At 40.8% G+C, this 26,029-nt stretch overlaps 1 pseudogene; it reads left to right on the top strand.

Annotated features, from left to right (window-relative positions):
- Positions 1–17,679: 17,679 nt before the first annotated feature.
- Positions 17,680–26,029, top strand: part of LOC131278433 (heterogeneous nuclear ribonucleoproteins A2/B1-like) — a 50,630-nt pseudogene continuing 42,280 nt past the window's right edge.

Below are 26,029 nucleotides of genomic sequence, written 5' to 3'. Positions count from 1 at the left end.
AGTAACCAAGCCCATGTCCTTCTTGAAAGGTTTGCAGTTTTAATATCACCAATTAAATTATCATCCTGGTTCTTATGCTAACCTAAGGGTACTGGTGGGAGGATCAATATGAGAAAGAGATATTTGAGTAGCCATAGGCAAAATTGAAAATATGAACCACAAATCCCCTAAACTTCCCTTTCCTTGAGAAGCGGCTCCTTTCCCTCTCTAACCCACTATCTGGGAAATTGGTCTTCCATTCATAAGAGCATTTCAAGGGCCCAGCTTTTCTAGATCTCTCAAGGTTATGCTGATTTTCCTCAGGACCCATCCTAACCACCTCTCATTGCCCATAAGAACAGGTAGATTCTAAGATAGATCATTTGCAGAAGAATAAGACCTGCTCTGGAAGAAGATGGCCTTTACAATGAAGGAGTTGCAGAGCATCCAACTTTTATTAGATGGAATCAGAAAAGCATGAAAGATAAATGAGAATTAAATGTTCTGACATGGGTCCCTTCACCTAGAAGATAGGAGTCAATATCTTTGTTCAAGGATCAGGGAGTAGAGCTAATAGTCTGCAGGGTTGGCTAATTGAAACCTGAACTTGATTAGCCTATAGGCAAGTAGTCTGAAATGCCAAAATTGTCCTGGAATACAGTAGGAGGAGGCCAAAGTTTCAAGGAGATGGAAATGTTGGAATGGATCTATACTTGCTCAAATACCTTTTCTTTTTTTTATTTAATTTTATTTTTTAGTTATCTTTTTTAAAGTTAATAGATCACATAAAACATTACATTAAAAAACATGAGGTTCCCATATACCCCACTCTCCACCCTCACCTCCATAATTTTTATTGTATTTTTTAAAGATACATAGATCACAAAAAATGTTACATTAAAAAATATAGGAAGCGAACTTGGCTCAATGGATAGAGTGTCCACCTACCACATGGGAAGTCCAGGGTTCAAACCCAGGGCCTCCTTGACCCATGTGGAGCTGGCCCATGTGCAGTACTGATGCACGCAAGGAGTGCCCTGCCACGCAGGGGTGTCCCCCGCATAGGGGAGCCCCACACACAAGGAGTGCACCCCATAAAGACAGCTGCCCAGCTCAAAAGAAAGTTCAATCTGTCCAGGTGTGGCAGCCACACACATGGAGAGCTGACACAGCAAGATGATGGGACAAAAAAAGGCACTGTTTCCCAGTGCCGCTGACAAGAATAGAAGTGGACGAAGAAGAACACACAGTGAATGGACACAGAGAACAAGACAACTGGGGCAGCAGGGGGGAAGGGAAGAGAAATAAATAAAAATAAATCTTAAAAATATATATATATATAAAAGAGGTCCCCATATACTCCATACCCATTCCCTCATCCCACTCCTCCCACATCAACAACCTCTTTCATCATTGTGGCACATTCATTGCATTTGGTGAATACATTTTGGGGCACTGCTGCACCACATTGATAATAGTTTACACTGTAGTTTATACTCTCTTCCAGTCCATTCAGTGGGTTATGGCAGGATACATAATGTTCAGCATCTGTCCCTGCAATATCATCTGGGACTACTCCAAATCCCAAAAATGCCTCCATTCTCTTCTTCCCTCTACCTGCCCTTAGAAACTACTGTGGCCACTTTCTCCATATCAATGCTACAATTTCTTCCATTACTAGTCACAATAGTTCTATAGTAGAATATCAGTAAGTCCACTCTAATCCATATTTTATTCCTCCATCCTGTGGACCCTGGAATGGTGATGTCCACTCCACCTCTGTATTGAGAGGGGGCTTAGGTCCCACATGGAAGATGGATGTGATTCTCCTGCTTGCAGTTATAGACTCTCTCGGTTCCCTGGTGTGGTGGTTGAATATCTTCACCTCCCTGTTAGCTGACCTGTTAGCTTCTAACCTCACTCACTAGGAAGATTCAGAAGACATGCCTTTTATCAAGGTATTAAAAAATACATTTGTGAGATGGAAACAGGAAACTTAAATAGCTCTGTGACAGTTTTTCTCTGTAGAATGGAGATAATGTTGGGTTTTCACATAAGGTATTATCAAAAAGAGGGGATTGATGGAAAATTATGCCAATGGAATTTACTGATCTGTTGGGTGCCCAAGCACCAAGAAGCAGCTGGTAATGTGGAAGGTCTGCAGAAGCGTTAAAGACTACCTAAGAGCAACAGTCTACAAAGCTGAGCATGTGCCACTGGATTCAGTCTATGCTTCAAATCAGGGACCAATATATTATGCCTTCTCCACCATAGCTAGAATGCATGAGTTCATGAGTAGAGGAGTTGAGCTGGGAGGGGTCACCCTCCCACTATAATACCAAATCATCCACTGGGTAATTTTTGCTTTCTGCCCAAGACTTTGAATTTAGAGCACTGGGTGATCAAGGGAGTAACACTTCCATAAGGGAAAAAAATCATTGATATAATGATTAGCCCCCTGAGATAGCCCCCTGGACAGTTCAGGACCTTAATACTGTTGAACCAACAAGGAGAGAAAAAAGATCACTGAATAGACCAGGGTAATTACAAAAAGGAAATCAGGTTGCTACTATACAATTAGGGCAAGAAAGACTAGGCTTGGAATCTACAGGACTCACTGGTGTACCTCTTAATTAGTTTTCCAGTAGTTCCCATAAGTAGCAAAATGCATCAACTCAATAAAGACAGGACTTCCAGTAATTAAAATATATAGGAATGAATGCTTAGGTCATACCACCAGGTAAAGAAACTTGGCTATCTTCAGTGCTGGCAGGGAATAAAGATAACATGGAAAGGATGGTGGAAGAAGCCAGCCATGATGCTACCTAATATGGAAACCCCTGGTGGTAGTAAATGTAAATTTTAGCTGACCCAAGTTTTTGTGTCTTCTGTGTTGGGGATATAAATTTTTCACCTGACATGAACAGAAGTGAAAATGGGTGAGTAAATTCTGTTTGCAGTTCTGGATTCGCTCTCCAGTTATTTTCACCCAGTGTATGCCACCAGAGGCTGACCTTTATGGACCACTTTCTGGCTTCTAGTTGGTTGCAGCCAATGGGACTCACTGGCAGAAAACTGGAGAGAAAGAGAGACAGAGAAAGAGAGAGAGAGAGACAGAGAGAGTAGAGTCTTTAGTGAAACTTATTTCCTTGGCTTCCCCTCTTCTAGGTCACCATGAATTCCATGTCCCTATATCAAAAGCCACAACTCTTGTCAGTAAAACCCTCTATACAGCTATTCTCTCTGCATCCTGCCCACTCTTTCCCCTTGTCCTTGATGGTATGCAGTAATAGCTCTCCACTATTGCTAGCCCCAGGGTCCTAAGGTTTCCTAAACCTTGCACACATCTTCTATAAATAATTCCTTTTATTAAATTATCCTCTATTTCCCAGTTTGAATGAAGCTTCTTTTTCCTACAAAGACCTGACCAATACATCTTTCTAATGTATGTTTTTACATAATTAATTTGCAAGCTTCAGTACTTCCTAACAAATTTTTGTTCCATACCTCATAAGTGATAGAGACACTTGATGGTTGAGAACCATCTTAATGATCTAATGTCATAATGGACTTCCCTACTGTGCCAGACATTGGCCTAGATCCTAAGAATATCTGTCTCTTGCTTTAACAGTGTTTGGACAGAACACACTCAGGGACCCCGCCTTCTCCAGACTCAAACCACCCTCCAATTTCCTCTCCAGGTACATTCTTTGAGACCATCTTCTCAGCCATCCCCTGCTTCCAGGATCAGCTAACACTGCTAGCATCTCATTGTGACCAACCACAAGCTCACAAATCCATTAGAATTATTCTGCCTAGGTGGAGGCCTCTGTTGACCACTTAATCAACCTGAATCAGCAGGCCTTCTACACTTACCTTTCTCTGGGCTTCTATTTCAACCACAACAATGTGACCCTGGAAGGCATAGATCATTTCTTCTGCAATTTGCTGAAGGAGAAATGTGAGGGCACCCAGAATCTCTTGAAGATGCAAAACCAGCATAGAGGCTGCACTCTCTTCCAGGATGTACAAAAGTGGTTCCAATATGAATGGAGTAAAATTCTGACACCATGGAAGTCTCATGGTCCTGGATAAGAACCTGAACCAGGCCATCTTGGATCTACATTTCCAGGCTTCTGGCCACATGGACCCTCATCTCTGTGACTTTATGGAAAGCTATTTCTAGGCAAGAAGTAAAATTTATCAAGATGGTAGGCTGGCTGACCCACAGGATTTGCTGGGCAAATATCTCTTTGAAAGTCTCACCTTTCAGCACAACTAGGAGCCTCTGAACCCACTGGTCTTGGGAAGGGGGGCCTTCTGCATTCCCTTGGAATCCAGGCTTCTGCCTGAGTCCCTCCTTCCAGCAGGAGGCATCTTTTTATCCAACCACCTGCAGCCCTCAAACAAGCTGGGGACCAGAGGTAAACAATAAGCTTTTTCATGGCAAAAAAAAAAAAAAAAAAAAAAACAACAACAACTAAAAAATCACTTCTTCCCCAAAAAAGCTTACACCAATATTAGCTATATGTTATAATAGAAATGAGCACAGAGTTCCACAGAGCAGAGTGAATGGAGCAATTCATAACTGGTCAAGCCTAGAAGGGTAGTGCAGAGTGAGTGAAAACTGAACCAAATTTTCAAGAATGAGCAGAAGCCCAGGGAATGAGCAGGAAATATGAGAATAGGGAACCACTACCAGAACAAAGGAAGATGGAAGAAGAAGAGGGAATATATTGGAAGCAGAAGGTCCTTCCCAGAAGACCCACAACATTTCATTCAGATCTTGGTGAACACTAATTTGGAGCTGATGAAAGTCTATCAGGTTTTTCTGCCAACCCAAACAAAAGGAAGAATATCTGTGCTAGCTGAGTAACCCCACATCAACATCTTTCCCCCAAATAGTGGGCATGAGAAGGGAATAACCTCAAACACACCTTTTAAGTTTCAATATTCAACTTCTTTTATCTTTTGAGTTTTTGCAGCAAATATTAATTCTTGTGGCTTTTCAAATGAACCCAAAATATTAGACATGTGTCAAGGCCATCTTAAGTACTCTAAATGGTTTTTCCCTGCAGAAAATGATCTGTCACCAGCCTGGGAAAGTGGCCCAGGAACAGATAGATCAGCAAGGCAATAATTCTCTGTGCAGCCTCACAAAGCCATCTCGTGGCCACAAAAAGATAGAGTGATAATGTGCAAAGAATGTGTGATAATTCTCCAGTTGTCACTAGGCTCACCGGTGGATAGTAAGAGCAAAGACTGGGAGATGTATGGAGTGTGTCTGATGGGCAGAAATGTAGGTGCTAATAATGTGCATCTGTGTCAGGTGGCAACACGGGGATTTGATGGAGAGTCATTTGTTCAGGGGCCTGTTTAATCCTCTGCCAGCACATTACCATATTTAAATAGTTTTAATCTGGCTTCATCACTCTGATTAAAACTGCCGACAAGGGTAGAAAGGACTACATTACAGAATGAAGCATGGCTAATTCTGTGAATATAAATTGGTTTACGGTGGCAGGGCAGACCAGGCGGATGTGTAACTGGAGAGTGTAACCACCTTTCCTTCCCAGGTGGGAATTTATGGAGTCAGACCTGCATCACATTGACAGAGTTCATGTTTCCCAGGCATTATCATCACACCAGTGTCTCACATAGCACATTTTGAAAATCCTATATAATTTACAAATACTGAACATTTTTACTTGATAATTATGCTGCCATACTATTAGTTCGTAGTTTTTGAGATGCTTTCTTGTACATTATTTCATGTTTTCTTCTTACACATACAAAAAAAGAGCCAAGTGCTGTAGTTCCATTTGACTAATCAGAGAACAGAGGCTCAAAAAGCATACTAACTTTCCCAAATTCAAATATCACTTCCTCCTATACCTTCTTCCCTTCTATTTTTTTCTTCTTCATCTTCATGATAAAAATGTTCATCTTCATTATTGCTCACATCTGCCTTTAATTAAACACTTCTTGTGTGCCATGCATTGTACTAGATACCTTATAGAAAATGCTATTACTTTTTCAATAAACTAGGATGTGCGTATCATTATCCCCTTATACAAGTGGTGGAATTGAGACTATAAAATGTAAGTATCTTGCCTAGCTAGTCACACACATAGCTAGTGTCAGAACCAACATTATAATTTATGCCTCACAAGACCAAAAACTGTCATTTCCATTTTTAAAAAAGTTTTATCCAAATATACTACATTCTTTCTCATACACTCTCATTTTTATAGCCATGATTATCATCAGTCTCTCCCTAATGAGGTGACTAGGGGAGTTGCACTATTATCTCTATGTATCAGTCACAGTGATAGATAGATATATATAGATATAGATATTATATGTACAAGGAGATTTTAAGAAGTTGACTTATATGACCATGGGGTCTGGCAAGTCTGAAATCAGTAAGGCAGGCTAGTAGATTGCAAACCCAGGCAGGAAATGATGTTGCAGTCATGAGTTCAGAATCTATAGGGCAGCTGGCAGGCTGGAAATTCATGCTGGGTTTTATGCTCCAGTCTTAAGGCAGAATTTCTTCATCTCCAGGAAACTTCAGTTTTTTCCTCCTAAGGCCTTCAACAACAGGATGAGGCCCATCCACATTATGGAGGGTCTTTACTTAAAGTCAACTGACTGTTGATGTTAACGACTTCTGCAAAACTCCTTCATAGCAGCACCTTGATTGGAGATTGATTAAATAACTGGGTACTTCTTCCTAGCTAAGTTGACACATAAAACAAACCATCACATTCTACATAAAAGATGAGACAATTAAAGGACAGAGTTAATAAGTACCAGCAAGTCACACAGAAAGTCTTGAGTAGATATCAGCAAATTCCCACAGAAAACCCAGTGTTATTCTCATTGGCTTATACTATTTTGGCTTTGTGACTTTTCTCCAAAGTGCAGATAACCAGAGAAGGGGAAGCAGAAGAAGAAACTGGAAAGGTTTTGTTGGGGATATTAAAATGAATGAAACAGATATGGTCCCTGCTTTCATGAATAAAAGAATCCAATGGAGTTGACAAAAATTTAGTGTGAAAACAAGAGAAAATAATAATAATACTTCCAAGCAATGATTAAATTAACTTTAGAGGCAACAAGTAGATTTGTAAAATGAAACCTGCAGAAAGATTGGCTTCAGTGGTCAGATCCCTTGAAAGAAAAGTGGGTACAATTAAAACACTTTTAAATAAGTGAAGTAGTTAGATCTCCTCTATCTTACTCCTCTGTCAACCATTGCCTATTATTTTTCCTCCTGGAAAAGCTTGGGAAAAATCTACCAATAATAGCCTAATGAGCCAGAGTTGGCCCTAGAAGAATTGGTAAATTGACAAACATATCTTCAATCCTTCAACCTCTATTCTAATTCCCCCAACCCCATTCCTGTGTCATATGAGCTATGCTTTATGACTCTCTTCCCCCTTCCCCAAACTTGCTCTCAGGAAAGGATTATCACATGATGAATAAATCACTAGACTATGACTCAAAAATCTAGATGATGTACCAATTGTGTCAAGTCACTTTAAACTTCTCTGATATTAGACTTTTGGGATTTTTAAAAAATATAATACTATCTTCCATCTATTCATGACAAGTTTGTAGTGAAAATTATTTTTAAAAATAATAATAGGAAAGTACGTTGATAAAATATAAAATGCTGCATGAGAGCACTCATAACAATATCTGACACACAATGGATACCCCATATATGGTAAAATGTCTTTATAAAATGGCCACCAAGGTCCTTCAAGTCTCTCAAATCCTAGGGTTCTATGGTTCTTGGTACTTCCTTCCCATGGCAACTGTTATGTGATAGGGATGAACCTTTGGGTGGGCTCAACACTCCTTGACAATAGCAAGGGAGAGAGAATGTAATCAAGGGAATGAGCTGCCACCATTTCTTGTAACTCAAGCCAAGTCATAAAAAGCCACCATGCCAGGGGGATGAATTCTACTATCTTCCAGTCCTGGAAGTCTTTCTGAGGAGGAGTAGCCACCAAGTAGAACTGATGACATAATGTTGCTTTATCAACATTTAAATTATTCATACAGACTATAATAACAGAAGGAATAGATCTACATACACCAAGAACTTGCCAAGCTTGCAAGAATTGTGTCATAACTTTTATCTTCAAGTCTCTAGCTGAGATCTCATCCATTTTCTACCATACATAGCCCTCCCAAGTCTCCTCTGACTTTCCTCCAAAATGGAACAATGAGAAGTTTATCCAAACCTTGCTGCTTCTCCTGAGTTTCGATGCTGTATCCATGAGATGGGAATTTAACCCTCAAGGCTTTAGGAGGGTTTTTTTGCCATTGCTTATCACAAATTATTAACATGCAGAGGGGCCCAATGGTTGGAGTAACCAGGAGAGGGCTATGTTCAGTTCAGTCTCAAATGAAGATTCTACTCCACTTGGTCACATTCTTTTGGAATGTAAACTCCAAAACCATCTCCTCATGTCTTGTTAGATTTTTCCTTCTGTTCCTCCTGAATTCATGGACTTAAAATTTTATCTACTAACTAAACTAAATATATATTCTTCCTCTGAAGAAACAGATTGCCTTCCATTTCAGTACAATCTAATAAGAAATCAGGGTGAGAGGAAATGCAAGGATGAAACTAGATTGTAAAAGCAAGTTGCTTTTATCAGCCTGTCTTTTTATTAGTAGGATTAATTTATAAGATATAACCTATCTACAGTCAAGTGCACAAATCTTAAGAAGATATTTTGATGACTCTCCCCGTATAAATGTATACAAGCATGTTTCATATACATATACTCTACCCTTCCCAGTTAATATCCTCCCACAGTGGTAACCACTATACTGACTTCTATCCCTATAAAATAGTTTGACCTGTTCTTAAACTTCATACCAACAGAATCGCATAGTGTGTACTCTTTTGTTTGGCTTCTCTGGCTCATCATTTTGTCTTTGAGATTCATCCATGTTGTTGTGTGTATAGCAGTAGTTTATCTTTCTTATTGTAGTAGTCTATTGCATATTTTATCCTTTGATCTTTTGGGGGACATTTGGGTACTTTCTGAATTTTGGCTGTTATAAAGAGTGCTGCTAGCCTTCTTGTACATATACATATCCTTTGGTGGATATAGGCAATCATTTTCTTTTTGGCATATACCTAGGAGTAAAACTGCTGAGTCATAGGGTATGTGAGGCTTTAATAGACACTACCAATTTTGCATTTCCACCAGCAATGTATGCAAGTTCCATTTGTCCTCAACCTTGTCAACACTTGACATTATTAGTTTTTACATTTTAACCATTATTGTGGGTGTAAGCATATGTATTTGTGACTTTAGGTTGCATTTTCCTTATGGGTAATAATGTTTAATGCTTTTCCATATTCTTAATCACCATTATACATTCTCTTTTGTGAACTACTTGCTTTTCTCTATTGCCTATTTTTAACTGTGTTATCTTTCTCTTGTTGATTGGAGGAGACCTCTTGGCATATTCCAGATATGAGTCCTCTATCAGATGTATGTATTATGAATATCTCCTCCCTATTTGTAATTTGTCTAATCACTATCTTAAAGGTGCCTTTTGATGGTCCACAGTTTTAAATTGTAATGAAGTCCAATTTATTGTGTTCCTGAGTGAGATGGAGTTGGACTCAGATGCAACCTTTCCATACATGCCTCTTCTGTCACCTTTACTGAACCTGTCGTTGGCACTGGGGTTGGTGTATACCCAGGAGACTTGACTCTCTGGACTGGCCATGTGCCTGCTGGACTCTGAGCTTCAGCAGAGTTGCAACTCTTACTCTCCGGTTCATTGGACTTACCCAGGTCAGCTAACAAGGAGGTGAAGATGGTCAACCACCACACCAGGGAACCGAGAGCACCGTAAACTCCAAGCAGAAGAATTGCATCCATCAACCATGTGGGTCTAAGCCCCCTCTTGATATAGAGGTGGAGTGGACATCACCATCCAAGGGTCCATAGGGTGGAGGAATAAAATATGGATTAGAGTGGACTTACTGATATTCTACTATAGAATTATTGTGACTAGCAATGGAAGAAATTGTAACATTGATGTGGAGAAAGTGGCCACAGTAGTTGCTGAGGGCAGGGAAAGGGAAGAAGAGATGTGAGGTGGCGGCATTTTCAGGACTTGAAATTGTCCTAAATGATATTGCGGGGACAGATACTGGACATTATATATCCTGCCATAACCCACTGAATATACTGGGAGAGAGTGTAAACCACAATGTAAACTATAATGCATGCGAGGCAGCACTGCTCCAAAATGTATTCACCAAATGCAGTGAATGTGCCACAATGATGAAAAAGGTTGTTGATGTGGGAGGAGGAGTGGGGGGGGGGAGGTGGGATATGTGGGAACCTTTTATATTTTTTAATGTGACATCTTTCATGATCTATATATCTCAAAAAAAACAATAAAAAATCAATTCTGTATTTTATAGTTGTGCTTTTGGTGTTTTGTTTAAGAATTTGTCTACCCCTGGGTCATGAAAATATTCATGATATGAATATTTGATATGATATGATATGATATGGGGGCATTTTCAGGACTTGGCGTTGTCCTGAATGATATTGCAGGGACAGATGCAGGACATTATATATCCTGCCATAAGCCACTGAATGGACTGGAAGAGAGTGTAAACTACAATATAAACTATAACCCATGCTGTGTAGCAGTGTTCCAAAATGTACTCATCAAATGCAATGAATATATCACACTGATGAAAGAATTTGGTGATGTGGAAGGAATGGGGGTGTGGGGAGTGGGGGTATATGGGATTCTCTTACGTTTTTTAATGTAACATTTTATATGATCTATGTATCTTTAAAAAAAATTTTTAATCTATTAAAATAAAGGGATGGGGAAGGAGAAGTTCATATGAAGATAACTGGGAATCAGTAATGCAAGCCAAAGGACTGAACCTATAGTTCCTGAGGGCAGGTAGGGAGAAGAAACCACAAGATTATACCAAGAAATAAGCATGCATCCTGGAAGCATCACAGGCTTCTTATATTATTGTTTTCTCTGGAAACAGAGTTACAGACAATCAAAGGTCTTACTGGAATTTCATCTTTCCATCAATATCATAGTACTGTTGTTAACCCTAGGACACACTTCACTGGAGTATAACAATAGTAGAGCAATTCCATTAGAAATTGTGGCGTTTAGGGAAAAGGTTAGCCAATGGGACTAAAAGCCAGGACAGTGTTTCATTAGAACTATTGTTCTCTTGCTGGTGTGGATATCAGGAATGTCCCTCCTGATGTGGAAGTCAGGAACTTCCTGAAGATTTTACCCAGTCCTTCCTATTAATACTATTCCTATGTGTACAGCAGAGGACCAATAAGATGGCTATTTTACTCCTCCACATCTCCACATCTCAGAAGCTTTTGAAATGAAATAAGAACCAGATATTACTTCAACTAAGTATTCACAAGCCTACGTTATATAGTAGTTTGAGATAACCTCCTTTTATTTTACTGAAGAAGCAAAAACTTCCAAAATATAAGTGGTTTAACACAACAAAAATGTATTTGCCCTTCCTATCAAATCCTCTCTGATGTGGACAACAATCCAGGGCAACTGTCCTCCATGCAGTGACTCAGAAATCTAGGATACTTCAATCTCATTGCTTCACCAACTCAACACAAGACCTCCATGTTCTTGATTGAGGAGAAAGACAGAAAAACTGAAGAATTATGTGAAGACTTTTTACTTTCTTAGCCTGGAAGTGATACGTGTCGCTTGGTTTGCATTTCATTAGCTAGCTGGTCATATGGCCCTGTCTAACTGCAGGAGTCTGGGGGCTAAAGTCTTCCATGAACCTGTGAAGAAAAGAACTGGATATTGTTGAATACTAGCCATGCTACCACAGTCAAGTTGTCAGTCAACACCAGCATAGCCAAATACTGCATGCCATGTAATATAAGACCCACAAGTTTGCTGCCACCTACACAATTTAACAAAGTAAAACCCCTCCCATTGTAAAAGTCATGTCTTGCTCTCATGAAGCATTTAAGACACCTGAAATGAACCTCTCCTTCCACAAGTTTCCTCCTCCTCCCATTTTCTTTTAATTTATTATTATTCTGTTTGTTTAGGCCAGGAGAATGTCACTTAGTCTCTGGATAGAATGTGGTTTCCTTCTGTAATAACTGTAGCCCAGAAAATGGATGTATCAATCAAAATCCCCAATTTAAACTACTTCAAGTCCAAGTCCTCTATGAACCAATGTCAAGGCCCCTTCCATTTAGAACTGTATGATGCAGTTAACCTCAATACCATTAGGGCACACCCTTTTAGATTCTCAAAACTAATATTAAAACAGTGCTTAAAAGATTGAAAAAATTATATACTCCAACAAATTAAGGAGACCCCTTGCCTTCCTTTTATGAATATTCTGTAAGATTTATATCTGCAATTTCAAAAACCTAGTGAGATTTGAAGAGCACCAGGGTCACTAAAGAAACAAAGGCATGTAGTAACTTAATAATGACTATGGTAGACAGCAGACTATGCAAACAGAGTTGGTGAGTTACTCTGATCATCCCTGGACTCATCTGTATCATTCTTCTTGGACCCCACTTCAATGAAGCAAGAATGAACCACACAATAGACTGTAATGTAAATATATTTTTTGAGGGAAAACTGAAGAAGGGACATATTTGGTGAGGTTCCACAGAAAGTCTCAGGTAATTGTGGAATGAAGATCTCCAAATGCCACTGATCATAGCTGAACCCTTTAGTTGTACCACTGTGAAAAAAAGAATGGCAACTCCTTTCCCAGAACCTGCTATTTTCCATTCTCCTGCATTTCACTCATTGCTGCTTTCAAAGGAGATGATGCCTTGGAGCTTTTTAAAATGCCAGATTATTGCTATAAAATGTAATGCAATACAAAGACAGATCAAATTTATGGAATGCCTTTTATGAGAATATCCCAAAGGGCTTTCTGTAATGGCTATAAAAGTGTGAAACACATTGTGGAACAGATTTAATTTTTAAAACAGCTGAACATATATATTAATGATTTACCATTATTATTCCTCATCAGAGGTCTTTAGGAATACTAATAAAATGACTCTACCTACGATTATTTCCATCCAAGTGTTTCTTCGTGAAATTCAATCTGATCTTATAGCATGTAATTGGCCAATCAAAATAATGTTCTGGGAGGGGAAAAAAACAGCATAGAATTGTTTCAGCCAAAGAGCCATCTAGTTTTGTCATTAGTTTTCTCCTCATTCCTTCACCACCTGCTCAGCCTTCACCTGTTTCACTGGGCTTGGATTTGCTTACAATTACGCACTGCCTGAAGAACATTAGAGTAATATAAATTTGATGAAAATTTGTCTGCCCTCAGATTCTTGCTAGACAAGGCAGGTAAATCTAAGCTTACAGTGTAATTTTCCATATCCAAATTCTATCCACTCTTTAAGATATGATTCAAGTCCCTATCCTTACCTGGTGGAAATTTTTATTCTATCCACAGTATGTATACCACCCATTCCCCATTATTTCACTGCCATACAGATTGGGTGTAACCAACTTCATGCCCAGCTCCAAAGAGGAGCCCTGCCTGATCTCCTAATAAGGTTAATAACATCTCTCTTGCCTAGACTCTCAGTGTATAGCGTTTCCCCACTATAAGCATTGCCTCAGATATGATCCAAAGAGAGTGCAGGTCAAGACTTTTGTTTAATAAGTTTGAGAAGCTACACTCTCTCCTGCTGAATATAAACAAGGAAATGTGTTTCTCTGATTGCTACTGGCAGCTATTTTGCATGTATGAGGAAAACCGACCTGAACACAGAACCCAAGTTGGAGGTGGGCAAAGTCAAGACAAACACAGAGAAAGAGAGATAGAAATCTGTTAGTCTTTAAACCCATCGCTATATGCCATTTCCTAGTAAGGTACCCTGACATTATATTGGGCTTCAAATTTCAGGGAGTTCTGGATCACAGAGTGGTTCAACAATGGCAATGGAGGGATACTGGTATAGGATACCATTGACAGGTGATATATGGCTGACAGGGAGCTGTACAGAACATATGTCCAGGGTGCATGGTAATGTTTGGATATACTCATAGTGGCAACAATTAAAAACCACAGCAGGGCGGGTACTGGGTTCCTGGCCAGTGGTGCTCTGTCATGGTCCCTAGGGGAGCAGCGACAGTCTCCCAGGTGCAGCGGCGGGGACCGGGAGGGAGTGAGGGTTCAACAGTGAGGCCCCTGATGCTAATGACTATGCTTGTGAGCTGATAAGCCTTAAATAAGAACAAGGCCTAGAGCAGCATTGTACCTGGGAATTTCTTCCTGTCAGCCTTCATGTTACTCAAATGTGGCCAGTCTCGAAGCCAAACTCAGAATGTAAATGCAATGCCTTCCCCCCAGCGTGGGACATGACACCCGGGGATGAGCCTCCCTGGCACCGAGGGACCACTATCAACTACCAACTGATGATGCAACTGGAAAATGACCTTATACGGAAGGTTCAATGCGGATCAGCAGAATATCCCTGTCTACATAAAATAACATGACTTTAAAATGCTGTTTGACCTAATGTAAGGGGGAAATGGAAAGGAGAAATGAGTTTATATGGCTACAAGTCTCTAAAAAAGAGTCTGGAGGCTGGCAGAAGGATTGCCGTTATGCACAACTGAGCAGAGTCTGAGAGACAGATAAAGCAGATACAACCCCCAGGTATTGGTTACTTTGAGGGCTAAAGAGACCCATGGGAGTTATGGTCATGGCCGATGGGGTTAACTACCAGGGCAGATGGCCCCTCTTTGGAAATGGTGTTTATATGTGATGAATCTGGACTCAGATGGGATCTCTCTTCATAAGACTTTCATGCTAATGTGCTGGAGGTGCAGTTAGTGTTGGGGTTTAAGATATATTTAGGGGATTTGAATCTCTGGACTGACAATGTGATAGCCAGGTCCTGAGCCTCAACAGACTCCAGCACCTACAATCTGATTCATTGGACTCACCACACTCAGCTAAGATGGAGTTGAAGAAGGACAACCACCACACCATGGAGCCTAGAGTGATTACAACTGAAAGTGGGAGGATTGCATCCAGCATCCATGTGGAATCTGAGCCTCCTCTTGACATAGAGGTGCAATGGACACAACCAATCCAATGTCCACATAGAAAAGGTGGCATTGGATTGGGAAAAGTGGACATGGTGGCTGATGGGTATGGGGAAAGGCAGGAAGAGATGAGAGGTGGAGGCGTCTTTGGGACATGGAGCTGCCCTGGATGGTGCTTCAAGGGCAATCACCGGACATTGTAAATCCTCACAGGGCCCACTGGATGGAATGGGGAAGAGTATGGGCTATGATGTGGACCATTGACCATGAGGTGCAGAGGTGACCAAAGATGTACTAACCAAATGCAATGGATGTGTCATGATGATGGGAATGAGTGTTGCTGGGTGGGGGAGAGGTGGGGTGGGGGTGGTGGGGTTGAATGGGACCTCATATATATATATTTTTTTTTAATGTAATACTATTACAAAGTCAATAAAAATAATAATAAATAAAAAGAAATCTGTTAGAACCATACCTAAAGCCCAATCTGCTTCTGGATTTCTTTTTCCATTTACATGACTCAATAAATTCATTAGATTGTTTAAATGGGTTTGCATTGAAATTTCTATTATTTGTCACCAAAATAGTCCTGACTAATCATCATCCATTGAATGCTGCAATGTTAGACATATGGGCAAATGAATAAATGTGGGCTGGGATAATTACATAGTTGTAGGACTGATCCTCTCCCCCCATAACACTGAAGGTGGCCAGCTGTCTAGTGTCCAAATGGCAATGACAAATTCAGGCCCAAGTGAATTAGATGTGTTCAACGGGTCAGATATCATGAACAGGGACACAGAATCCAGATATTTTAAGTAGTGGCACCATTTTGAAAATACTTAGATGATCTTGAGTGAGATTTCAGATTGTCTGCATTAACTCCAACCAACAAATCACCTCAGACAGATTAGATATTGGACCTAAGATAGTAAAGAAAATTTGTGCACAACTGATAGTAAGGATGTGATTCATTTGAACCTGCTTGTCTTGTTACAATATTTGTCAAAAACTGCAGGAGGTTGAGCCTTCAGGGTGAATGCATTTGTGCCCACAGCTGATCAATAATAGAGATGGCAGGAGCTTCAATTCAAGAAGCTTTTAGTAGGCAGTTAGGCTATGTGGAGGATACAGAAATGAACAAATGAAGAAGATATCAGTCTTAAGAAGTGTATTAATGGGTTTCTGGTTTTGGACAAAAAGAAAAAAGAAAAAAAGAAACTCAGAGGCAACCAGATCAAAGAATTAGAGCCTCCATCCTTCAGTACATAAAAAAATCAATAAGTAAAAGTTTTGGGTGACCCTCTCAATCGAAGCAAAGCAGACATCATCATCCCAAAATCCTCAAGATTAAGGAATGAACAAACATAAAGGGGGAATGCAAACATGAACAGTAGACTTATTATTATTCTAGTAATGGAAAAACTTGTAACATTAATAGGAAGACAGCAGTTACTAGAGGTTCCAAGGTGAGGGGAAGGGAAGAATAGGTGGAACATGGGGCATTTTAGGGACATTGGATTTATTCTGCATGATATTGCAATGACAGATACAGGCCATTATACATTTTGTCAAAATCCATAAAATTGTATAGTGCGAAGTGTGAACAATAATTTAAACTACAGACCAAGTTCAGTAGCAATGCCTCAAACATTTTTCATCAATTAAAACAAATACACCACACTAATGTAAGATGTGGGGAAAATGTAAGAGGGGGAAGGGTGGGGTATATGGGAATCGCCTATATTTTTTAAGTAACTTCTGTAATCTGAAACTTCTTTAAAAATAAAGTTTAGGGAAACGGACTTTGGCCCAGTGGTTAGGGCGTCCGTCTACCACATGGGAGGTCCACGGTTCAAACCCCGGGCCTCCTTGACCAGTGTGGAGCTGGCCCATGCGCAGTGCTGATGCGCGCAAGGAGTGCCCTGCCACGCAGGGGTGTCCCCCTCGTAGGGGAGCCCCACGCGCAAGGAGTGCACCTGTAGGGAGAGCCGCCCAGCGCAAAAGAAATTGCAGCCTGCCCAGGAATGGCGCTGCCCACACTTCCCGTGCCGCTGACGACAACAGAAGCAGACAAAGAAACAAGATGCAGCAAAAAGACAGAAAACAGACAACTGGGGGAGGGGAGGGGAATTAAATAAATAAAAATAAATCTTTAAAAAATAATAATAATAAAGTTTAAAACCTAATTAATAAAATAAAAATCTGGGGTGGGAAAGAAGAATCAGACAAAAAAGAAAAAAGGACAGGTCATGACTTCATGCTTTAAGCCTTGAAAAATGACAGCTAAGGGAGAAAAATAAAAAACAATACTCTAAGTAGAAAAATGAACATTTGGCTCAAGCTGTAAAAATCCTTACTAATAACAACACAGTGTATGAGTTAGAGTTCTATCAGATGTGAGTGATAGAGCATAAGAAGAGTATTACAGGAATTAGATCTCAGGCAGTTGTGGAAGCTAGTTGAGCAGTCTGTGAATGGTTGCTGTCTCTGCATATGGTGTTGGGCCTGAGGTCAGCAGGGCCAAGCAGGAGGAAAAGCTAGACATCAAATGAGGAAAAGCAAGAGCAAATGGGAATCCAGGCTGTCTCACATCACCTCTACTCGCAACGATACGGGGACCTGCAGGAGAAGATGGTGGCCTTTGCCATGGAGCTGCACATGCTCCTGGCCCAGGACATGGAGAAGCTGAAAGTGGAGCTCTGGTGAGAGCTGGAGGAGCTGTAGGCTGGGGCAAAATCTCCACAACTCGAAGGTGAGCCAGGAGCTCAGAGACGTGTGTGGGCTCCATCAGCACCTGCCCCAGGCTGACCTTCAGAGCATATAAATGACCGCTGTTTCACTTCCACCTTTCAAATCTCTCCCAATTTTCTCTTCTGGTCAGTCCTAACCTGGAAACATATTGGGAAGGGAAAGCAACGAAATGTATTTCCACCATCACTAAATTGTACAAAGCTGTCACAGACATGTTCAGCGATCAAGAACTCAAAGAAAAGGTAAGACAGTGCTGTAAGATTAAAAAAAAAAAAGAGATGGCCAAGCTCAGGAAATAAATATAGGACAAAATAATGCCTTTTCATGCACAGGCAAGAAGTATCGCAAGACAGGAAATAGGATTATGTCTATTCTCTATCTCATTTATAACTCCTGAAATACCTAACACAAAGCTGGTCACAAGTAGGTCATCTGTGTGTACCAGTTAACAAAATAAGAATCTCTCTCTCAATTGAATTGCTTTGTCTAAACAAGAGGCCTTCTGGTACATATCTCCTCCTTCTGCTTCCTATTATATTGACTTGTGTGTGCTGCCTATCTCTCTACAATGTTAATCCCCTTTAGGGCAGGGTTACTGTCACATTCAAGTTTGTATCACCCCACCCACATCCTCACCACTTCATTGTTCTGGATCCAATTGTTATTACAAGCTGACTCCATTTGGGGTTGCCACCTAAAATATAATAGGGCAAAGGAGAGTTTCTACAACATCATAAACCTTTGCTTATAGAAGAGTCAAGATACTGAAAAAGAGCCAGGTAAGGAGTTGGGAGATCCATAGTATGAACTCTGACTCTGACTTGATGTGTGATCTTTGACAAGTCGCTCTGCTCCTCTGAGACTCAGTTGGACAATTGAGTACTTTCCATCCCTTTCTGCTCTGAAGTTCTTTGATTCCACAATTTTAAGCTCTTTAGTAGAAGGACACTCAGGCAAGTCTAGCAGAGGCCTTTTCTTCATCCCAGTGGAGTCTCATTGCCCTGACTCTGAATTTTATGGTGGCCATAAATACAAAACAGAATCAGCATTGCCTTGAGTACTTGTCACCGAGGAACTTTTCCTCTGTCATATTTTCATATTGCCCTTTTCCCTTCTCTCCAGTTTCATAATCCTGTAACTTTCCTTGGCACACCACTCCCTTGATATTCTCTAGCAAAATGTCAGTGCTGCTTGCTTTACAAAATTCATGTATCTCCTTTAACAGAGATGGAACAGACAGCATAGCAATAGAAAGTACTCAGAATGAGTGGGCAAGGAGCATGTGAGAAGAATATCCCTTTGTTGGTTCTTCCTACTTACCTTCTAGTTCCTTTTTGGTTTTATCTCCATGTCTAAGGATAAAAAGAAACGTGATTTCAGAAGACAAAAGACCTGGGTTCTGTTCATTGCTCAGCCTGAAGCAAGTCAGTTAAGCTCTCTACTGGTCAAATCTATAAAATGAAATTTTGTGCTGGAGTTATTTCTAAAATCCCTCCCAGCTTTTATATTTGATCATTTATGGGCTGCAAAACCACAGAAGCTTAATCATTTTTGATGGACCTCATTAATACAAATGAAGGGAAAGAATCTGGTATTTTATGAAAAAAAGCCAAGTGGCCAGTGCACTGCTCTACTCTGGTGATGAGTGTGGGATCCCAGGGAGGGGAAAGCTCCTTATTGCTTAATCCCTATCTCTCCAACAAGCCACACAGAAAATCCTTTAATCAAAGCTAATAAGCTCAGCTAAGCTTCAGAATAGGGCTGAGAAATAACTAATGTGTTTTCTGTCCATCCAAATTTATTCACACAGTTTCCTTTGTAAATGTGTTCCCAGGTGATATCAGGAATAAACAATGATGTAGAAAAGCAAATATAAATCATGAGAGATCAGTGTTGGATGACAGCCTATGGAAACCACTTGAGCAAAGTTAGCCAAGGAGGTCATCCTGCTGTCCCTTGGGACTAGGGCTGATCTTATTAAGGATTATGGGGAAGGGATTGTCGGGGGGCCCCATCCTAGGTGTGAGCAGGTAGGAAATCAGGGCTGTTTAGCAGGGCCCAGGAGAGAGAGATCAGGGAAGCTAAAGCAGGAATATAGGTAAGGGGACAATGTAGAAAATGGTGACAGAAACAGAAATCTAGATGCCAACAAGAGGTACACACAGATCCAGGACCCAGCCAGAGACAGAAGCCCTCCAAAATAGAATCTTAATCTCACTCCATCATCTATCTCCTCTTCTTTAACCTCTCCTAGCATTTAAACACATTAAACTCTCTCCCATCCATGTAAAACCCCAAGTCAAAAGCCTAAGAATCTTTCTTGCCCCTGTTTTACCTCCCACCCCACAGTTTCCAATTAATCGCCAAACTAATTAACACCTCTCCTGTCTTCGCCTTCCCTCCCACTCATTGCTTTAACTCCCAGCCTAGTTCTGGAGATTATCTTCTACATAGGGCAGCACTACAGATGCTGTATTGGCAGTAAGAAACTATAAAGAAACCTGCTTTAATCTCCCAATCTAGTCAGCCAATGATACAGAACTGTGCAGAAGTAGGTGGCCACATAGAGAACTAGTAAATACATGCCCTTATCGAGGCTTTTTCCCTACTCTAGTTTCCCTACGGGACATGACGCTACCCGGTGACGGTCTTCACTCAGGTAACGAAGGTTAAGCCAGAATTGCAGGGAAATAAAGTCAAAGCTTATACTCAGAACACAAATCATGACTCAGGAAAAACTTTTACAAACTATCTGTTCATCAGTTCAAGTGAATATTTATACTCTTGGGGCTTTCTGGATCCCTAGTCCAACATGAGCTTCAGAAAGGTCATAGAGGAGAAAGGAATCCAACGCAGTCACTGTGAATGCATTCTTCAGTGTATCTCTGCCCTTGTGCTTATTCAGCATCACAGAACAGAGCCTATGGACTCCTGCTTCCTAGCTGGGCTTCTTACCTCTGGTCTGACCAAATCCAAATCTCCCTACACTGTGGCAAGAGTATTCTTTCCAAAACATAAGTGTTAATGTGGAGACTTAAAGGCTATGGAGACAACTCACAGCCAAGAACAAAAAGGTTCTAGAAAATCCCACTGCTGAATTAGATGAAAAGGGCAGTTCATCAGATTGTTTTGGGGTAAACACAGTGCCCTGATTCATATGAAGAAAATGGAAGAAGGGGAAGGGGGTCCTCTTTAGAGGAAAGCAGTGTTTAGGGGGTAAAAATCCCCCTCTCCTACCCCTCCAAGTGGAAATCTTTGGCAGATTCGCCCATCCCACATGATTGGTGGGGTTGTTGGACCTGTCCCTCCCTACTTAGAGTCAGTCATTTGCACAGAATCACAGGGCTAGTAAATGCTACACAGGAATGCTAACTGCTCCAAACGGAATAAGTCACAGGGAAAGTCTTTGGCTCTCCCGTACAAGTTTGATCCACAATAGTCCAATTCTTATTATCCTCGCAATCAGTGTTCACTATTATTTTTTCACACTTTGGTACATTTTACAGTTTTTCTTCTGCCTGAAATATGCATCTCTAATATGCATTCTCTGGAAATAAAAATTAATTACATCTGACAAGATGAAGATTCTCTCCTTTCTCTTGACATGAGAAGTTTGAAGTTACCAGATCATTCCTTAAGGTATAATGAGGGAAGCGGATTTGGCTCAACTGATAGAGCATCTGCCTACCACATGGGAAGTCCAGGGTTCAAACTCAGGGCCTCCTGACCTGTGTGATGAGCTGGCCCACATGCAGTGCTGATAAGCACAAGGAGTGCCATGCCACATAGGGGTGTCCCCCACATAGGGGAGCCCCATGCACAAGGAGTGCACCCCATAAGGAGAGCTGCCCCATGTGAAAAAAAAAGTGCAGCCTGCCCAGGAGTAGCGCCGCACACACGGAGAGCTGACGCAGCAAGGTGATGCACCAGAAAAGAGACACAGATTCCCAGGGCCACTGACAAGAATACAAGCAGACACAGAAGAACACACAGTGAATGGACACAGAGCACAGACAACTGGGGGAGGGAGGGGAAGAGGGCAGGGAAGGGGAGAGAAATAAATAAAAAATAAAAAATCTTAAAAAAAGAAAAAGAAAAAAGGTATAATGAGACTCTTGCTACATCCACTAATGAACAGTGGACAGTGATGGGGGCATGAAGTCTGAAGATCCTTTATCACATGACAATGTTCACCAAAAAGAAGCAACTTCAGAATATTCTTTCTTAAAAAGCCAAATATATAGAATGATTTGCTAGTTGAAGTCAGCCAACTTTTGTCATTGGCCACCCCAAGGCTGGTACCATAGCTGCACATATAAAGTAGCTGTTGGCTGAGGTAGAGACTACACATCAGCCCAATAGTGTGGATGCCAGCTCACCAAGGCAGAACTCTCCACTGCCACTGCCGTTGTACATTCTGTCAGCAATAGAGACAAATGCTTAGCTCCCAATATGACACCACTCCTTGAGGAGATCAACCGGATGCTTGGTGCAGTAATGTCTACCATCCCTCAGTGGTGTGATATTGTTTTTTATATTTTTATTTTGGTCAGGGGAAGTAAGTTTCCATTAGTTTGGCTTTCCCCACAACAATAACTCTCACCCAAAAGGACAAGGTACAAATGTAGAGGTTCTGTCAATTGCTACATGTATTAGTAAGAGAAAGAAGTGCTGATACAAAATACCAGATGTTGGTTGGTTTTTATAAAGGGTATTTATTTGGGGTAGAAGCTTACAGTCACCAGGCCATAAAGCACAAGTTTCCTCCCTCACTAAAGTTTATTGCCATGTGTTGGAGCAAGATGGCATGCCAATGTCTATAAGGGTTCAGGTTTCCTGGGTTATTCTCTTCCCAGGGCTTGCCTCTCTCCAGGCTCAGCTGCTCTGTTAGCTCCACAAGGCCAGCTGTAGAGTATTAGGCAAATGGCTTGTTTCTTCTCCCAGGGCCTTCTCTATTTCCTCACAACCAAGCTCCTCTGTGTGCTTACTTCCTGGGGCTCCAGCTCAAGACTCCAACCTCCCTTCTCTGCACTGCAGTTTCTCTGTGAGTCCCTACCAACTCAACATCCTACTGACATGGCTCAACCAAAGCTTTAACCATAATTTAATCAAGTAAAAGTAAAACTTCTGAATCCAATACATTCTAATATGCCTGGTGAACAGACCAGTTTATAAACATAATCCAATATCTATTTTTGGAATTCATAAGCCATATCAAACTGCTACACTATACATGCATAGTTCAGTTTCAAATTCAAGGACAGGAAAAATAACCACCAGTGAATTCAAAATTTAGTGAATTCATTGTTAGCCAATGTGGACCAGGACTCCATTAATTAATTGGTCCCCATATGCCCATTCTAACAGGAGTAGGAGGGCACATGATGATACTTTGGACTCACAGGTGTCAATGTCAGCCCAAGTCCTGTGAACAAGAGTCCCAAAACATTTAGGTATTTCCCTTTACCAAGTGAATGGTTACCTTAGTAAATGGCCATATGTCCCTTTGGAGAAGAACTAAGGAAATCAGTTTAACATCACAGGGGCCTTCTTCCTGGTTCTGGTCTCTCTTTCAGATAGTAGTTCTAGGTCAAAAATCTGGTTCAGCTTCCTTGAATTATTTTGGTTATATATATGTGGCATTCCCTTGTGGGCCACTCATCTATCTTGCCTTTAAAAATGCCAAATTCTGCTAATCAGCTCCATAATTCTTTGCAGGTCAGGCCCTCCTGGCTGCCATTCCAATCCTGCTGCTTATTAAAATAATTGTGCCCACCTTGCTCCTGACACTTTAGCATCACCACCTGGTCCCTAATATTTCAGGATCCTATCATCCCCATTGCAATCAGGCAACTTTGCTACCACGAGTCAGGCCTACAGAGGACAGCCACCACTAAGTAAGGATGAATTCAAGAGTTCCCAAGTTTAAAGGGTGTGTCTGTGTGTGTGTATATGTGTCTATGTGTGAGAGGAGGATGGGGGTGATACTGGGAGAGTGATGACTGCAAATGGAATAATCTTGCAGTCACCCAGAGATGAGAAACTATGAATATTCAGGAATCTTCAAATCAATCAGTAAGTCTAGATTGGAGGCTAGGACCCCCTCTCACTGTACATTCTTTAGTTGCTCTTGTAAATGGAGTGTACAGCAGAGAGATCTGAGGCTAATTGTACATCCTTTAGGACTTACTTTAGCTATCACCTCTCCTGGGAAACATTCTTGACCCCCAAGGCTGGGTTGGAATTTCCTCTCATATGATACCTTTACAAGATTCTATTATGACGCTTATCACACTTGTACTATAATTACTTATATACTTGTCTACCTGAGTAAAAACTATGCCTTAGGTCCTAATTGTATCCCCAGAATCTAGGCCAATAACCTAACTACAGTAGATGATAAACAAATATTTGTTGGTGCAGTGATCTGAATGGTATGCACAGTGCAAGGATCGTGAACTTTCTTTCATACTGTGGAGGGTGGTCTCAGCCTCCTTACCTTACTGTTTTCCTCCCTTATTGGACTCTCAGTCTCCCTCCCCAACAGATGTCCAGGACTGACACAGCTGCCCCAGAACGGCTAGCTGATCCAATAAATGTTTATGGATTGTAAAATGCTGTTGACTGAATGTGCTACCTTCCCAAGGTATTTGCCATTTAAAAGGGGGTTGTAATGAGAAAGCTAGAAAATGAAGTTCTCTAATGTTATGTTTCTCTAAAGAGTGAGCTATATGAGCAAATTATCTGAACTTTTATACTACCAGCCCTGATTCACCCCTCCTATCTCCACCCCAGATCAGAGAGCAAAGCACCTAATTGGAAAAGCACATCAGATATGTAATACTATCAATTGTTCTTTTTATGCCTGGAGAAAAGATGACATTACCTCTGGGTCTTATTGTCTTCAACTGTAATGTGGAAGTCACAATAGTAATTACCTCATAAGATTGTTAGATGTATTAAATTAGATTATGCACCTAAAAGAGCTTAACAGAATGCATGACACCTCTCACATGCTAAAAATGTTCACTGTATTTTTGTTATGAGACAAATCATAGTCAAATGCAGCTCAAAAATCAAAACTCCCTTCTGGCCAACCCCATGGAAGTTCCATACTGGTTCCCAAGAGGTTTGGGAAGCAGAGGAGCATGAACCCTGCACCTTACCCTGTCTGTAGCCCCTGATGGCTCTTCCACTAAGAAGTTTCTCTTCTGAAGCATCGAGTCCAAGCAGTCCTGAGCAGGGACATGGCCTGAGCAGGGACATGAATATGCACAGGGACGATGGCCTCCCTCTCAGGTCTCAGAACCCCAGAACTTCCTACTAAAGTAGAGGTTCTTAACCAGGCTTTTTTCCAGGGATCCCCAAGAGATCCATGGAAAGATTTCAGGGGGTCTGTGAGCTTGAATTGCAAAAAGCAACTCATTATCTTTATTTTCTCTGGCCTCTGATTGAAATCTAGCATTTCCTTCACTTATGAATGCATGCAATAAATAAATTGCAGTAGTATTCACTTCACCTGACAGTCAAAGAGATCCATGGGATAAAAAAAGTTAAGAACCCCTGCACTAAGGAAAGGCTAGTGAAGCCTCAGAACAGGAAGACAAATCTTTCTGTCACTATAATGTCAGCTTCTATACTGCTTGGTTGAAGAGTACCAAAATCTTCCATTTTTAGGCTTTTTTGTTTTAGTCTACTCAATAACTAATTTGGGAACACACTTTGATTGTTTTATAACAGATTCTCCTCTGCTTGAAAAGAAAGAAATTGAAAAACCACCCTAAATAAAGTCTACAAGATGGTTACATGTTTGAACTATCTGTATCTCTCTGTTTCGTTCTCTATAAATTCATCTCTCATTCCCAATAACTCATTTCTCCTCTCAGACATACTTTATCCATCTTCTCAAAGTATTTAATAACAGAGATCAAGGGGTCAAGCCATTGATGTATCTTATACCAGTGCTGAAACACTATTGATGAGCAAGCCCATTGGTATTTTAGTAATTATATTCCCTTCTATGAGGGTTAGGCTATTTTCTACTTCTGAATTCTGCTCTGTAGTATAAAATGTCATAACCAAGGCTGAGAGTATTTGGAAACCTTCAGGGTTGATGTCAACGTGGGGTTGTGTTTCCATTTGTGTATCACACCAGTGGAATGAAGGC

The sequence above is a fragment of the Dasypus novemcinctus genome, chromosome 5 (assembly GCF_030445035.2).
Source record: "Dasypus novemcinctus isolate mDasNov1 chromosome 5, mDasNov1.1.hap2, whole genome shotgun sequence".
Classification (NCBI taxonomy): domain Eukaryota; kingdom Metazoa; phylum Chordata; class Mammalia; order Cingulata; family Dasypodidae; genus Dasypus; species Dasypus novemcinctus.
Note: the sequence above shows the minus strand (reverse complement) of the source record. Positions and strands in the feature narration are given on the sequence as shown.